This window comes from Bombus flavifrons, chromosome 13 (assembly GCF_040668555.2).
Source record: "Bombus flavifrons isolate JBK064 chromosome 13, iyBomFlav1_principal, whole genome shotgun sequence".
NCBI classification, from domain to species: Eukaryota; Metazoa; Arthropoda; class Insecta; order Hymenoptera; family Apidae; genus Bombus; species Bombus flavifrons.
In genome coordinates, this window is record NC_138454.1 from 8,271,099 (window position 1) to 8,284,029 (window position 12,931).

At 46.6% G+C, this 12,931-nt stretch overlaps 1 protein-coding gene across 1 annotated transcript in view; it reads left to right on the top strand.

Annotated features, from left to right (window-relative positions):
* Positions 1 to 12,931, top strand: part of LOC138186344 (kin of IRRE-like protein 1) — a 256,576-nt gene that overhangs the window by 69,974 nt on the left and 173,671 nt on the right. The gene's annotated exons all lie outside the window — the stretch shown is intronic.

Genomic DNA, 12,931 nt, shown 5'->3' on the forward strand with positions numbered 1-12,931 from the left:
CGCCTCCTACGTAGGAAAATCTCCGTGATTTTTTTCGATGGGTTGATTTTCTGATTCAACGCTTAACGAAGGTCAAGATCATCGTCGTCGTCGTCGTCTTCTTCGCCGCCGCTACCGCGTACTTCCCACGACACGTGATGTAGCAAGTTGCACGAGAGGATTCTTATCGATGCACGGAGGATGATTATCGCGCGTGTCAATCTTCCTTATTCGTTTGGTTCGTCCCGTAACCGCAATCGTTTAATGATGTTCGGCTAATCGTGTTACCTTTGATCTTTTACGTTGGAAAAGAATGGTTTAATCAGTACTTGTAGACGAGGCGCGTAGTCGAGCAGGTGTATGCTAACCTTTGTATCGTACGAGTTTTTACAATTATCTACACGTTGACTATCTGTTTAATTGCTCACTGTCATTTTAAAGTCTAGTTGACATAGTTTTGCAAAACAAACTGGTCTACCGAAGCTTGTTGGTGGAAACTCTATTCTAAACAGCGTTTGTTTCGTTTGAGCCACGGTTTTTATTTTTCCGTAGTCTGTTTTCGCGAGAAGCATAGCTCTACAAAGCGGGATGCGCACGGGTCTCGCCGTTGTCGTAACGCGGTCGGTTAACCCGTTGAAACGATTCGATGTCCGCAATGAAATTATTAACGGGTCGAACATTGTCCACGCAAACAGCAACCTGTGCTCGTTCACCATGTTAATAAACCGTGAATCGCTGGTTATTTCGCAGCGAGCGCGGCTAGAATATAATAATGTGACAACGCACACGTACGAACCGATAATAGCGTTCCACTTAGTCACCGGATTCGTCGGTCGCAGGTACACGACACCGAATACGCATTTTCGTGTACCTATACTCCACGCTTTACTGACTCTTCTCCTAAAAACTCTCTCTTTCTCTCTCTCTCTCTCTCTCTCTTTCTCTCTCTCTCTTTCTCCCTCTCTCTTTCTCTCTCTATCCGTTACCCACCGCGTAACACCGATCGAGATCATTGCCAGCCGATTTATTCGAGACTAGGGTTCGATTTTGTCCGATCGTCGATGTGTCACGAACGTCGACCAACGTTCCAAATCGAAGATGCTTATATCGCCCTCATCCACGTTTTTTCATTAAAATTTCTTACTGTAATTTTCATTTCTTCCTACGTTCGCGAAACGAATCGATCGATTTAGCGACGTATCGCGTGTATCGTTGGAAATTTTCTCGGTGAAGTCTCGGATCGGCGGTCGCTAATTACGCGGTTAGCCGAATCCGTAGACTGCACGCACGAACGCTCGAACGACACCATTCACCGGCGGCAATCTGCAAACGGATTTGCACGCTGACGAAGCGAAGAATCCTCGGACCCGTCGTGGATCCATGAATCCGCATTGTTCGGACGCACGTTGCGTACAGTTGGTTGAGCAAAAATCATATTTCGCGGGAAACTCGCTGCATCGCCGGACAATGGGTCTTCCGGCTTTTTTCCGGTTGTCGCGACTACCGCGGACCAACCGACGTGACACAACCAACGTCTCCAATAAATTTTGTCTTATGGATTTTTCGGTGAATCGAAATGCGGCCAATGGCGTGGAGCAGAAACAACCGAAATGTAATTCGTGTCGGTATTTGTTCCTGTAAATTGAAATAGCGCGCAACAAGATCGCATTGTCGAGGAAAAGAGGAATCGTGCGAGTTTATTATTAACGTCGTAACTATCTTCGCAACGAATTTGCAATTTTCCGCTTATTCGTTATGCGCTTCCATAGTAGTCGTTGAAACGCTTTTCTTCGCTTCGTTCGCACCTACAGCTTCATACATATCATCTTTTCACCGCAAACGCGAGCTATGTTTCTTTCTACGGTCATCTCTTAAGTGGTTCGCTTGGACTCGATTTCTTGCTGCGGATCATCGGGACGAAAACGTCGCGTCGTGTCTCCTGGCGGTAACGTTGTTCCATAAAACAACTAAGCTTTTGCGGCAGCAGAAGCAGAAAAATCGTTGCCAAGTTGCCAACTATTAATACGTTCATTAATCTTTCGTTCCGAGGGGACACAACGAATGTGCCGGTTTCCTAGCAACTGGTATCTCTCTTTCATTTTTGCAGCACACGCGGATCTTTACGAGTATTTTACTCGCTGACAATTTTCGATGACCGTTTCTCCGTGCTGGCTGTTCGATGACGAACGTATTTACGCAACGTATTCCCGTCTTGTCAAACAGGAATACGCTTCCCATTGTGTTCTTTCTCCGGATTGCTTGTTCGACAAACAGCGGGAATCCGTTCACAGGAATCGATACCGTATGGTTTTGCCTTTCCATTCCAACGATAATCATCGTTCCTATCGAATATTCTCGATGACGCATCGATGCGTCTTGTTTCGACGAACCAATGTTTCACGATCTAACGATTAACTAATTAATCGCGACGGTAAGTGCTGTAAATTTTGCGGACGGCCAAACGTAACGCATCGCATCCAGTTAGCAGAATTACAACCGTTTCTCGTTCCTTCGCCTTTTAGCACACTCGAACGCACCTACCGATTCATTCGATCACATTTATCGATCCGTCTCTTTGATTATTGCCTGGTCGAGCTCGTTAATAGAAAATTACAAGGCGACGCAACTACGCGTTAAACCCTTTCGATATCAGCTTCGAAGATCAAACGCGATACGCGATCGCTGATTACACTGTCTCCTCGGTATCCTCGCCGTTAACGAGATACATCGGTAAACATTTTGCGTTTTCCGAAATGAAGGATATTTCGAACCGATAGTCAGCATCTCGATCGTCGATGATCTGGCGTATCTCTGACAGCACGCGTATACCATTGTTCGCGAGTATAATTGAAACTGGTCGTTTAGCGCACCTTCGCTTCATCGTTAAATATGCAAATGACTGTGTAAGATCCGATGCAGCGTGATGCGACGACGCGTGTTTCTTTCGTACGTTTCGCTTTGTCCGCGAACGGCGAACGTTCGAGCGACACGTTTTGCACGCTATACATTTCCCAGAGAACCAGCGAACGAACGAAACTGCGAAGACTTTTGAAAATCAAATTTACAGATGCTCGACGAGACTCGGGGAAAATGAGAGTTAATAGACAGACGAATCCGAAAACAGCTTGATTTGAGAGTATTCGAAGGGAAATTTGATGAATCTGCTGGCTGCTTTTGATTTTTGAAGCGCGATCGTTTCGCTTTGCGCGACGGTTCGTAGAACCGTTTCGCCTGCCAACGACAACGACAGCAACGAAGTAGCAGAGAACGGCTGCTAGTTATATCCATGAACAGGTGTAGATGGTATGAAGCGCGAATATACGCGTCTCATCCGTATTTTACACTACGCTCGTCCGCTTTAGTGGAGCACGTTACGAGCATTAAGGTGAGACGGTTGACGCAGCGCGGCTACTACAAATAGTCGCTGATTTTTTCCTACCGAATATAACGTGGCGCGTGCGATGCACCGGTAATGTTCGCTAACTTTTATACGCGTGCTCGGTTTTAGTGTCGACCCCATCGCAGAAAATGGCGATGACATCATATAAAAACTCGCAGAACCGCGAATCTACGAGTTCGACGTTGCGATCGCATCTCGTTCGCGGATAATCCGTCATCTACGAGGTAAATTACGCTTTCAGCTATTCCCTTTTACACGGGAATTACGTAAATCGAATACTCGATGTCTGTCTCTACTAATATTATTTCATTACCTAATGGTACGTTAAATAAATTGCTCGATCGATAATTATTGTCTTCGCTTCGTGAATATACGGAATTTCAGAATTACGATGGCGTCACTTCGTGACGATGAGTATTTTCTGTTTTTTCTTTTTTTTCCTCTCTCTCTCTCTCTCTCTCGTTTTAGTAATCACGTAAGCGGGCGAGAAGTAGATGATACGTTCGAATAGTAGTGAGCCCCTCGTCTCGACGACATTTTTCTTCAAAATGATACGGGGTACACGAGAAGCCTTCCTAACGGACGTAAAGGGATTCGCTGTCGTTAAGCAAAGACAATAGACTTTTCTCTCGCTCATGATTGAGTAAACTAAGGAACTGTAATTTTCACATTCTCGGATATATTAACCGCGCTCCGTTTATCTTTCCGCCGACTTGGTTGGGCCGCGATAATGGATGGAGAAAGAAGCTTTGCGGAATTACGAGAATCCATTTTCGGTGGACGGAGAAGGAGTAGCTACGACAGAAGGAAGAGAAAATTTGCGGCGAATACACACAGAGGCAGATACTAAACGTCGACGAACCAGACCTTTCGCGATCCGAGGATCGGTCAAAACTAAAGGGTCGAAAAGTTTCGCATGCGCCGTTAACGCTTTCATCGCCGCGAGCTTGTGGTATTTGTTTTGTACAACTTTTGTTGCTTCGGGGTAGCTGTGACGCTCAACTGGAAGCGAGAGAACGGACGAGCGGAGGATTTCATAAGGGCAACGCACCGACGATGTGTCGCCTCTTCTGCAGTTTTTAATTTTGCCGCATCGATGGTGTGAAATTTATCCCGCGAGGATGATCCTAACCTCGGTTACAACGAAACTCCTTCCAAAACGTGTTTTAACAACTTTGAAATTTGATTTCGTACTGCGAACGAGATGGCTTTGATCGCTAATACTGGTTTGCGTGTTCGAAGAAGACACGGTGCGTTTGCGAGGACTTTGAACGACGATAGAATCGACAGCGAATCGATGCTACTCGCGCAACAGCGTGGATATATGATGAATACAATTCGGAGAAGGGTCAATTTACACGGTGAAGACTGACGTACACGCAGGCCAAAGATTGCGGTAGCTAGAACGTGGAGTAGCTAAGTTGGAAGTTCGATCTTACGATTGGCAAACTGCAACATTCGTCGAGCCTGTCGTTCCATGTTTCATCCTTCTTTAGCCGCGTTCGAGCGAGTTTGAGAGCTTTGCCTGAGCCGAGCTTAAATAAGCAAACTGTCGCGTAGGAAAGCTGGAGTGGCGTTTCACCGCTTTCTCTTGTCTATGCTGTAAAACTTTTTGCCAGCTGAATTCTCTATCAGCCTAAACCTAACCCTGTGGAATCGCGAGCAACGCTGCATTCGCTTCCTGCTACTGCGGTTCCCGGAACGTTTCGCTTATTTCGCTTATTTTCCACTGAAATAAAGCTCGCCAACTTGCCTTGCCGCGTCTGTTGATCTTCCGACTCTACGATTCCTGAAATATCATCCATCCTCCTACGCGTATCTACCGTCTACCGTAAACATTTAATAATTTTCTTCGAGCAAGTTTGAGACGTCGCCACGAGCGTGCGATTCAACCGAACCACCGTCAGCGTCGTTTGCTAAAATAAACTTGAGGAAGATGGCGAACTACCGGAACGTTTCCCTTCGGATCAGCAGGAATGATTATCGTGGCTAAGTTGATAACGCGACGGTACCTTCGGTTAAACGACGCGAGTGTAACCGAGAAAGAGGAAACGGAGATTAATGATCGATTATCGGTGATCGGAAAAATGGTGAGAGATTCGCGGAAAAATCTTAATTCAATAACTTCATGAGGCCCGAGGGGTCGTGGTAGAGCTTTTGGGCGACATCGTTCGGCCATTGTGGTAGATGTGCTTCCGCGGAACCGGAAACTCGACCCCTGCGGTAAGATTTGTACGGTACTTCAGCCTGGTCTTCGGCTCTAAGTGTACTTCCTTGTATACCGTGGGGCTAAGCTGACGGCATCAAGTCGTTCTGTACGCTCGTGCAAATACTCTGCCAGCTATTCGACGAAACTTGGTCGAATTATTTTACTAGGTGATATTTCAAATATTCAACGATAATTGCTGTTCCAACGATAAGAACACGCCGTATCTAGTGAATTTGGTTAGAGTCCGTTACGACGACAATAGTCGTCATCAAACACTATCGATGCTTCGGTTTTAACGACTTGTCGAATAACGGGTCATTTTCTATATACGCAGCAACGAAAACGAAAATCGATCGGAGAATATTTGTCAAAATTCTTATGCAACCGAACTGCAACGTACATCAGCCGTCTACAACGTGACGTTTTGCCTGAATGTTTGAACATCTTGCAAACACATTTATATGTGTGTATATATACACAAGCGTCTATTATTAATTATCTAATACCTAACCCCAACCTCATGTTCTATGTAACGTTAAACAAGAGACAGAATCAAATATGTATGTATGTATGAAATATGTAAATATGTATAGAATCATCGGTGTTGCGCCTGAAATTTGAAATTATTTGTTTCACCAACACAAAACATCGCGCATACCGAGAAGTCTGAAGTCTGCTAATTGAATAAAAATGGCAATAACGCGAAGGGTTTGATCTATCCACGATCGGAGAGAATTCCAAAGCAAAAGTTTATCGCGGCTCGAGTCGGAATTTCGCTAAAGTTTAGTTACGCGTATTGAAATCGAATCGATTTATTCAACCCGCATTGCTGGTTCGGTCAGTGTTATCGCATCGATTCTGCGGAGGAATCGCGTTAAAGCAACGGCCGCGATACTTAAGCTCTTGCCTCTCGCTAAGCCCCTTTTGTTAGGGATTACGGACTCGTTAAACGGCCCGGCCGGCCTCTACGTTCTGTGCAAAGTATCGCGCCGTTCGAAATACCTCGAATTATTCAACGTTGGTCAGTGGCCGGTCAGCGGTAACAAACAAAGCTGTATAATTAGTAGTACATCCGCGCGTACGCGCGTCCCTCCACGTTATACTTCTCCGACGGTGAAACTGCTGACAAGGGATGCGTATAAACGATAACGGAATATTCAAAGGATACTCGGTCCTTATCGCACTTACATAGAGTGAGTTCAATGCTGGAAGCGACGAACCAACGTACGATTGTGAGTCCACGGTGCGACACAGACATTTACACTCGGTCGTTCGACGATGGTACGTATTTCGCGAGTTACACAGCGGTCGTAATGAGCTCGCAACGCTGACACACATAGATATCGTGTTTGTTAGAAGTAGGTACGAACGAAAAGGTCTCTTGGAGAATGTTTATCTGCGTGCGCGTCTCGCACGATGATCGATTGAGAAACGCACGGATGATAAGCGAGGAGAGAAAATTGACAAAGTTCGATCAGGTTTGAAACAAACGGAAGAGGGAAGATTCTGAAAGCGCGAAATCGCGCAAAACCGTTTCACCGAGGAAAGAAGTAACGTCGGGTGTCCTCTTTAACGTAGGTTAACGAACATAAGACGCGGCTTTCCTTATCTCGGGTCCAGATCTGAAAAGTAGGAAAGTGCAGTTGGAGGATAAAAGTTATGGCTCTGTGGAGACTTTTTCGTGGATTTCCGGGATCAACGAGGCGCCATCCGCAGAACGTTCACTGGCTCCGATCTCTTTAAGCTCCGACGAGAATCGGCTCGCAAGAAGTCCTCTAACTACCATTCTTCCGAGCTAAGCCAAATCAGATAGCGCGTTTTCGATGGAAACATCGTTGTCGGTTAACGATCGTGGCGCGGTCGAAAAATTGCACGATGTTCGGCCGAATTTTGCATTGTTCGTCATTTTTAAAGGGATAAATCGATTATCGTGTCGCGAAGGCGTTATTGCAAAATGTCGTGGTTCGTCGGACGCTTTCAATTTACATAGGCCAACGACAATCGTTCGCCGAATAAATGGGAAAACAGTAGGCCGTTGTTCGACTATCATTTCCGTTTGAACTGAACGTGGAACGCGACTAAACCCAAAGGTATGAGAACGGGGTTCGATCGAACGGTACCGGCCCGGCCCGTAATTAACGTTCGAGTGGCTGTTGCCTCGTTTCCACGGAGTTTCCACGGAGTTTCGTCTCGATTTTTGATCCGTGCGTGGTAAAACGTAGGCCGTGGTCGATTCGCAAGCCGCTTCGCAAAGTACTGCTAGCAAAGATTACGCTGCTTGTAGCGCTCGAGACGATCGATGCTAAGAGAAATAATCGCTCGATCTTCGACACACCCGATTTCTTCTCCGTTTCCGAAATGGGCAGATCGGACGACATTTTCGTATTTCGACTCGCCTCTTAATTTGGTAGATCTGAAACGAACGAAGGGTCCGCGTTTAATCGATGCGGCTTCCACTTAGAAGATCCGCCAAGCTTCACGAACGACAAGTGTCCTTGGCGGAGAGCATTTCTAGGTAGCCTAACCTTTCCTACTCTTTCCATGAAGCAAGAATGGCCCCCTGTACGGTGTCGTTGCAGAGTGAAGTTGGACTTGCAACGGGTCAAAATACGCCGTTTCTACGGCGTTCGTAGCACGCGGCGCAGCACGAAACACGAAAGTGTTGATGACTGAAAAGCGCGGTATGCACTTTGTGCTTACTTGGTTACGTCTGCTTTTAGCCTTCATGTTTGCCTTTAAAGCTGTCGAAAATTTACGGCACCTTGGGCTGCGCGCGCGCTCTTTAACAAGGATTTGCGTTTATTACGAAATTCCTCGGCTCTGTGGTTCTACACGCTCGTACGAGAGCGGAAGCGAGAAAAAATTTGAAAATGAACCAATTAGAGCGTAAAACGCGGAAAAGCTCGGCGACGCACGATCGAGCTCTCGGCGAAGCGACGGAAATACCGGAACAGGAAGTACATAGGGCAGGAACCGTATACGTTTCTTCGATCTACTACTCGCGTTACATCGAAAAGTGCGAATCCTGTCAGAGATAAGTAAACAAATAATTAGACGGACGTGTAGGTCGTGATACGTGATGCGAAAGCGGCTGTTCGAAAGAGCTACTCTGCAAGGAGGGAATTCGACGAGAAATTGATCGAACTCGCAGGTTTTTTTTATACGACAAACGAAATAAAACTAAAGTTTTCTAGCACGTCTTCGCAAAGTAGACCTGCCGAAACTTTTCTCCGAAGAAAATCTCGCGAAAAAGAATGATGCTGGTTGGAAAGAGGGGAAAGCTAAACCGAATTAGACTACTAGAGCAGAACGGACCAGGGCATCGAAAAAATGACGAACACCACTCGCTTTGTCCGTTCGTGTTCGCTTTCACGTTTCACGAGTAAGTGACTTTCTTTCCATAAGTTTCGTACTCTGACGCAGTTGGTCTATTCCCCTTTCGCCCCTACTATTTTCATAGTTAGTTTACCTCTCGCAGAATCGGACTTTTCCGAAAATCTCTGCTTAATTACGAATACTACGGCACTCGAATACATAAAGAGTAATTAGAGTGTTCCTGTCTTCTTTTAGAATTCTGCAGTTTATCCGCCACCTCGCGATCGCTCTTGCTTTCCCGTTTCCGGCTTTTTCCGTACGCTCTTTCATTCGCTCCTCCGCTTCGTTGCCATTTTCCCAAGACCACCTCCATTTAAATAAATTCCGTTTGCGTCCGAACTCGTTACCGAGTTCGACTATGGACAAGTTACAAATTAGCAGGTACCGTTGATTCTTGGTTCTGTAAAAAATTCAACTTGCAGCCGGAGGTTTCAATGAAATTGAAAAAGATCGTGGAGCGGGGCACCGGTTGAAGATGGCAAAAGGGAAATACCGCTAACAATGCAATCTATTTCTATGAAAGCGAATCGCAAAGATCGCCTCTCTTAATGAGTTCCGCATAAGGATTAAAAACAATAGAGTTATTGTCGCCGTGAGACGCGGATCGTCGAAACGCGCTGCAGCTCCCGTTGATCGAACATCGAAGAAACGAAGGAAAATCTGATATTCATCGAGAAGAATAATCGCGCGATGTCGAGTAGCTTTGATATTTGACTTCCCACAGATATTCCCGACACGATGTTTGGAAATATTTGATCGTTCACTCGAAGCAGGAAGTCAGGACGAGATCATTCTTGACATCGTCGCTTTCTGAGGAAATCGGGAAAAATCAGAAAGCGGGAAACGGTATCTCGCTTGTAACCTGGGAAAGCTAATTAGTGCGACTCGTCGTCCAAGCGAAGTCGTCGATACGCTGATTTGAACGAAAAGCAGAATCCACTGTTCCGCATTCCGTTAAACCAGCGTGTTCGGAGTAAGAACCGGCTGAAAAAAATGTGGTAAATGACACGGCGCGCCAACATTCGGTTAAAAGGCACGGGCGATATCGTCGCATTTGGCTCCTTTACCAGCGTATTTCCTAGTTGGTGTTTTTTGCCTGGACTCTTCCCCTTGGGGAGCTCCCGTTCCGCCATTCCGACAAACAATTTTCCCTTCGACCATACCGCCTCTGCGCCGTTTTGCATTGCTTTCTTTTTCCAATACAGCGCGCACGTAGTCTCACTTTCTCGCTCTCTGGCTCGATTCAAAGTCCATGGACAAAACGGTTACTGGAACCGTACTTGTTGAGCCGCTTAATGGGTCTCAGAGCATCGTGAAAGTTGCTCCTGCAATTTTTCACTCTGCTAAGTCTCCGAAACTCCATTCGATTTCAGACTGCTCGACTTGTTCGAAGTTTGTCGCGTCGGAGCTCGCCGTTCTCCTTTCGACCTCCGCTCTCCGCTGCCAACCCTTGCTTTCGCTATGCGTCCCATTTCCCTGCTTTTCTCCTCCCTTACTTCCTGACTTCCTTTTGTCCCTCTACGCTTTACGGCTATGTATATACCCGTTTGGCGCGCATTTCCATCCCATCGCGTCGAGTCGCGTCTCCGCGAAGGATACTCGCGACGCTCGAGCATCGAGGTGCGCTCTCTAGACGCGGATCTTCGATAAAAGGGAATTCACGCAACGCGCGATAGATCCACGGGGAATCCGTCGAGAAATTGCACTCTATCGCATTTAATTTCAGCTCGTGTTTCTATACACGGCCGTGACGAAAGCACGTTTATTAAGGTTCCAAGCGCACGCACATTTACAGGCGGCGGTGTGCGCGAAACCAGGAAACATCTCTTTTATTTGGCGTGGCAATGGTGGGGATCTCTAAATACGAATAACTCAGCAACCAGGAGGGAAAGGAAAGGGTAGCAGGAGACCGACTGTGCGATTATCTCGTGAAATTGCCTTTCTCCATATTTGCATCCATCGCTTTGATCAAGTTGATTCTATCATTGATATTTTATGTAAATATCGGCCGCAGAAGCTGGTACTCGTAGAAAACTACGAAACTCTGGCGAAGTTGCTACGTGGTCGCACGTGGTGCGATGTCTAGCGAAATTATTCCATCGACCAGATTACGCGAATTTGAAAGAAGATCTTTGAAAGAAGATTTAACGTCGTTGTCGTGGTCACAGCTGTCGGATGCCTAGCCATCGCATTATCGTTGTTCTCGCAATAAAGCGACGTGTTACTCTCTTAAATTCGTCTCGCTGCATCTTGCCCGTGATTCGATGGCTATCGTAGTTGTTGAAGTGGTCACCACGTCTAAGAAAACTCTACATCTGGTCTTTTTTAGTTTTCTCAAGCACTGAAGCCATCGACAGCGTGTAGACAAAAGACTGCGACGAAGACAGACCATAAACAGTAGACAGGCGACGTTGGCTTCGGGGTTTTCAGTTATTGGGTAACACAGCTAGCGTGCGGATCTGGACCAGCTCAAATTGTATTCTTACTTATAATTACTCTTCTATTTAAATATATTTTCTGCCTCACAATTTATCCACGAGTTTTCTCTGTTTATACATCGAATAACCTCAACAGTAGTAAAGCTAAAACAGCCGCCGCGGAATTCATAGTATCAACCGATGTCTCTAGACGACGCTTTAACTTAGGACGTCGCTAGATACACGGCGAATTTCGTTGCGCCTGTCGGTGTCGCGGTTAAACGCGATCCAGCGAATGAACAGGTTGCGTTAGCGAAGAGTAATCCACTCGGAGTCGTATAGTGCAAAAGTGTAGGAAATCAGGGTATAGCTGATGGACGATGCAACGTCGAGCGCGATGCTCGGAGTCCGAGTTGTTAATTTCGCTGGATAACTTCCCGGCAAATATTATCGTCACTGATTCGCCGGTAAAACGCGCGTCTATCAGAGACGCAACGGTCTGGTACCGAGCGACGTATCGAATTCGCCGCTAATGAAGCTTGCAGCGTCGTATCCCGTGCACCGATGGCTTTTGAATTTGGTCGGACCTCTAATCGAAGAGGAGGGAACCGGCGCGACCGTTTCGTTTACGCGATGGAGATTCGAGGCAGCAGGCAACTGGCTCCCACGGTGCGCGCCCTACAAAAACCGACTACCGCGAGTCAGCTCTGATACCGACCAGCAGCGAACATGTTGAAAGCATTAGGAAGTTTCTTGTTACTCTGCTGGCTAGGAATTAGAGGCAATCATTCTCGGCTTAACCGATGCGCGATTCAAACGGTTTTGCCCTGTCCTTTCGCCCACTCTCTCATTTCGCCGAATTAACCGCGCTAATAAGGCCGACATTCTAAAGTCGCGTTTATCGAACCGGAAACCCGAAATCAACGACCGGTCGAACCATCCACCGACGCGTTCGATTCTTCGTCTTGGCGGCGTGTTTCGACGGTCGTTTGGGTTGATCGAGAATTCGCTGGCAAGCAAAACACGACGTCGCTGGAGGACAGAAATGGCGATAAGGAATGACAAATAGAGCCATGGTACGTGTTGATAGCATGTATATAAATATTCAAAGGCAACGAGCGGTGTTTCCACGGCAGCGGTGTTAATGACTGAAGTCGGTTCGATAAACGGAGCGTCTCGGTCGTCGCGAATTATTCGAATACGCGCGACACAATGGATGTGGGTGTAGGCGGTGAACGGGAACGAGCACTCGCGTACGTGTAACGTAACATTGCGGCAATGATGAGGTAACGAGAAAGATGGTGGAACGAACGAGCCGGAAATAAAGGCCGGACGTTACAGGTCGTCACTGAGGCAGATTATTACGAGACGGATCGAGCGACACGGAACAAAAACAGTCTTGGTAACTGGAAATGTGAAACAGTCTCTGGAAATGTGAAAGGCCTCTTCATTTGATCGTAAAGTGCGCGCCAAGATGTGTAGGTAGCGTCGAAAGGAAATTGATTATTTTGTTTCCGAAAGCGATCGTAGATAAATTTAGAATGACCGGAA